Here is a 5,152-nt window from a genome sequence, read left to right as displayed (position 1 = left end):
TATATATATATATATATATATATATATATATATTGGCTTTCCTGATGGCTCAGATGGTAAAGAATCTGCCTGCAATGTGGGAGACCCAAGTTTGATCCCTGGGTCAGAGAAGATCCCCTGGCTTACCCACTCCAGTATTCTTGCCTAGAGAATTTTGTGGACAGAGGAGCCTGGTGGGCTACAGTCCCTGGGTCACAAAGAGTCAGACATGACTGAGCAACTAACACTTTCACTTTTTCATATATATATATATATATATGAAAGGTATATGTGTGAAGAAATGAAAAGGAAAGGAAAGAGATGAAAAGAAAGAGAAAGCAAAGAAAGAAAGAAGGGAGGGAAGGCATGTTATGCTAACCCTTGACTTCAATCACCTGCTTCAAGAGGTTCAGCAGTTTTCAGTTTCTATTCTTCTGTGACTTGATTCTAACTTAAATCCTCCTCTATCTGCTCAAATAAACATAACAGGGCATGATAAAGTCTACTTTCCAAGTACACAAGGGCCCTCGTGTTAGAGATGGTCATTTAGAGGATGTAAATATTGGTTGACCAGCAAGCCAGACACAGGCAATTCAGAATTCCTTACCTCTTCTCTTGCCTTTGAAATGTACATTCTGCTCACCATTCCCATAGTGGGGACCATTTTCAAGGACACAGCCTCGAGAGGGCAAAATGTTGTTGTGACCATCTGGATAGTACACATGATTTAACCTAAGTAAGGCATCTATTTGAACTATTGTGACTCTGGCAGGCAGGGCAGAGAGCAGCTCATATTGTGGCTGCCCAAAGCAAGCTTTGGATGTAAGTTCCCTTGCCTATTAAACCTGCCACATACCCATCTGGGTGGCCTGCCTCTTTCTTAGTTTCTCCTTGCCCTCTGTGTAAGAAGGCCAGTTTCAGTTTTCACCCAATAAAATCCCAAGGTTTCAAACCAACAACCCAGCACCCTATATACAGATACCATTCCCACACACACATACCAGTCCCCCTGTCTGAAGACATTCCTTATCATTTTTTATTCCTCTGCATAGGAAAGTATTGAAATTTGTATTGTACCCAAAAGGTGTTGGAAATTTAATTCCCTAAATTTTCAAAATTTCCAATTTTAATGAAAGTTTTAAAACTGAGCTTCCCTCATAGCTCAGTCAGTAAAGAATCTGCCTGCATTGCAGGAGACCCAGGTTCGATCCCTCAATGGGGAAGATCCCCTGGAGAAGGAAATGGCAACCCACCCCAGTATCCTTGACTGTAAAATCCCATGGACAGAGGAGCCTGAAAGTTTTTAAACTAGATTGATTTTAAATGAACTGCATCCTTTCTCAGTTTACTCTATTGGGATAAATGTAGTCTATTTTGTGTGTGTGTGTGTGTGTCTTTATTTATGAAATGTTGTTCCCTTTCTCAATGGCTGAATAGGGTCAGAACTAAAGGAAGGGCTAACACCAACTGTTACTTAAAGGGCTAAGAAAACACATGCCCCATTTCCTTAGGAATGCTATTCTAGTGAATAATGTAGAAAGAAATTAGTAGAGGTGCCCAGGTGCTACATTAAAATGTCAATTCTGACCTTTGAAGATCAGAGTAGTCAAAGACAGCTATGATTAATGGGGAAGGAGGCACATTTATAAATTACAACCCCTGGAATGAAGAGAAAGTCTGTGGTCACTGGACAGGATATAGAAAGCATTTAACTCCTGTGCTCTACCCTCCTATTAATTAATTATAATCATTTTAAAAAGCTGATTAAAATGTGGCTGGGTCATTTATTCATGTTTTTACCACATTCACTTATTTTTGTTTATTCAGTCTATTAATTTAACATATTTTTCTTCAATGCATTAGTGGTCATAGATCATCCATGTTTCAGAAAGAGAAAGCTAGGCAAGGGTCCAGACAACTCAGCATGCACTTCTTGTTTTTACCTGAAAAACTATCAACATCCCTTCCCATCCAATTCCCAAAACAAGTTCAAAGCGGCGAGGCAGGTGGTTGTGGACATGCCAAGCACCTCTCCTTCTGTTACTGAGTCCAAGCTCGCTTTGCTTGCAGCATGACAGGCCAGGCCAATGAATCAGGAGACTTGATGTTGAGGCAAGGAATAATGACTTTGTTCAGAAAACTGGCTAATGGAGAAGCTGGCTAGAGTAGGCAAAAAAAAAAATCTTATTGGGGTCTGGATGCCATTTTCTTTTATACTGAGGGAGAGGAGGTAAGGAAGTGAAATAAAAAGGACTTTATCTTGTAAAATAAAAGCGGATGTGTTAATTTCTTCTTTTCTGCAGCCATTCACAGGTACACAGGGTCAGATTGTCTCCCCGTGAGCTGAATAAAGCCACTTTAGCTTAACAGTCAGAGGGCAGGGTTCCCTAAGGCAGGCCCTTATGTATGATTATAATAACAAAAGCAAAGATTAAAGTAAAAAAAAAAAAAAACAGATCCAACATGCAGTCAAAATTGCCTCTTCCCTGTTACACTCCAACTCACACACACACACACACACACACACACACACACACACACACTGGAAGCCAGGGCTTTGGTTCAAAGTAAAGGACATGGAGTCAAAATTGGCTCTTCCCTGTTACACTCCAACACACACACACACACACACACACACTGGAAGTCAGGGCTTTGGTACAATAAAGGACAACCAATAAGTCCTAGGATCAAAAGCAAACAAAAGAGCAACAGCAAACCTACATCAACCACCAGGCTGATCTCATTTTCTCCTCGTTCATGATGAAAGCTCATAAGCTCATTTCTAAGAAAAGGTAATTAGGATAATGTCAATTTCAAAACCACTTTAAATGATGCTTTAAAAAATAAAGAAGACAGTTCTTCATTTGAATAGGCTTCAATGAGCTTTAATTATGCAATATGAGCAACTGAAAAGAGCTAATTAGAAAGTATATGCTTGTTTAGGTACATTCCTATCAATGTGCTTTCATAGATGGTGTTTCTTGAACAGAATCTTTTAAACTCTGTAAAAGAACTTTATGCACAAGGAATGAACAAAAATAGAGGTGTTAAACAAGAAAGAAGTGAAAGTAAATGTATCAAAGTTTTGAAAAATACAAATTTAATGCTTGTCTATCTCAACTGAGTCAGTTGATTGACGCTACTCTGAGCTCTGAAACTGCTGAAAGATGATCTCTTGCTTGACTCCAACTGGGAGATGTTTACAAGCTCTTCAACTTGCATTTACCAAGAAGGAATTGATTTAGTACAGAAGCCTGAAAAGTTGCAAAGGGCTTTACCAGATCACATTAACTTTTGGATGAATACATATAGGAATTCAAGTTCTCTTCTACTTAATCATGTCTGAGTTTAAGGCTGAAGCATGTTTTGAAAGGAAGACTATATTTCTATACTAATATTCTTTCTATACTATATTTCTATACTAATATTCTAATGTTGTTGGTAATTATATTTCTATGTTTTATGAAATTCCTCACCTGGCTGATGTGTCTGATTTTATTTTAACTCCAAAATACCTCAGATATTATGGAGAGGTGAGTGACCCATTATGATATTTAAATCAGCTAACAAATTATGGATAACAAAAATAATACTTCCTTATATCTCTTGAACAAAGTGTGTCTGGCTCTGTTCTTTGGGCTTTGTATAGATTTATTGAAGCATTTCAATGTGTGTTAAAAATATGGTTTAATTTTATCTCTAACAATATCTTTTTTTTTTTTTTGACTAACCAGAGCTCTCAAGTTCCTATCCTCTCTTCAGATTAACTCTACTACAAACTGAAAAATTCTCCATGGAGGAAACACCAGGGAAATCTTAGCAATAACAGCCCTGTGGTTTCCTTCCTCAATCACAAACAAAAATCATCAATTTATGCCATTATTCATGTGAATCAGACATATCTGATATCTGATCAGAGTTCTTTCCATCCTAGGGAGGTGGAGTGAGGAGTATAGTGATGAATTTTTCTGGGTACTCAAGGCTGATCTCCTGGACCAGGAAGCTACAATTTATGCTGGGGCCTGGCTCTCTATGATCATCTAGTCCCTCTTCACAGGATACCTCACATAACCCAGATAATATTTCTTTAAGTGCCCCGCTTATGGCAGAAAGTGAAGAACTAAAGAGCCTCTTGATGAAAGTGAAAGAGGAGAGTGAAAAGTTGGCTTAAAACTCAACATTAAGAAAACTAAGATCATGACATCTGGTCCCATCACTTCGTGGCAAACAGATGGGAAAACAATGGAGAAAAATAAGAGACTTTATTTTGTGGGGCTCCAAAATCACTGCAGATGGTGACTTCAGCCATGAAATTAAAAGACACTCCTTGGAAGAAAAGTTATGACCAACCTAGACAGCATGTTAAAAAGCAGAGATGTTACTTTGCCAACAAAGGTCCTTCTAGTCAAGGCTATTGTTTTTCCAATAGTCATGTATGAATGTGAGAGTTGGACTATAAAGAGAGCTGAGCGCCGAAAAACTGTGGTGTTGGAGAAGACTCTTGAGAGTCCCTTGGACTTCAAGGAGATCCAACCAGCCCATCCTAAAGGAAATCAGTCCTGAATGTTCATTGGAAGGACTGATGTTGAAGCTGAAACTCCAATACTTTGGCCACTTGATGTGAAGAGCTGACTCATTTGAAAAAACCCTGATGCTGGGAAAGATTGAAGGTGGGAGGAGAAGGGGATGACAGAGGATGAGATGGTTGGATGGCATCACTGACTCAGTGGACATGAGTTTGGGTAAACTCCGGGAGATGGTGATAGACAGGGAGGCCTGGCATGCTGCAGTTCATGGGGTCGCAAAGAGTCAGACACGACTGAGCGATTGAACTGAACTGAACTGAACTGAAGTGCCCTCTGTGATGCTTGCCAACCCTGTTCATAGTGGTCTAGTCCATGTAGTCAGAAGTCCTATAGCTCTGAGTAATTGGTCTATTTGCATCAATACGCCATTCTGTGGCCGGCAATTAAGGGGCAGGATTCAATTCCATAAAAGAGAATGATGGTAAGGTCAGAGGAGAGGGTCAGGGATCCAGAGACAAAATTTGCTTTCAACAGGAAACCAGGTATAAGGCAAAGAAAATCCGGGTACAGAAGAAGAAGCAAAGCAAAAAAGAATCAACATAGCAACAAGCTGGGTTTGAAAAGGTTGAGACTTTTTGGGTACTCGG

The sequence above is a fragment of the Bison bison genome, unplaced genomic scaffold (assembly GCF_000754665.1).
Source record: "Bison bison bison isolate TAMUID 2011002044 unplaced genomic scaffold, Bison_UMD1.0 scf7180017864456, whole genome shotgun sequence".
Taxonomy (NCBI): domain Eukaryota; kingdom Metazoa; phylum Chordata; class Mammalia; order Artiodactyla; family Bovidae; genus Bison; species Bison bison.
The sequence above is the reverse complement of the archived record's forward strand: the minus strand, read 5'-3'. Positions refer to the sequence as shown.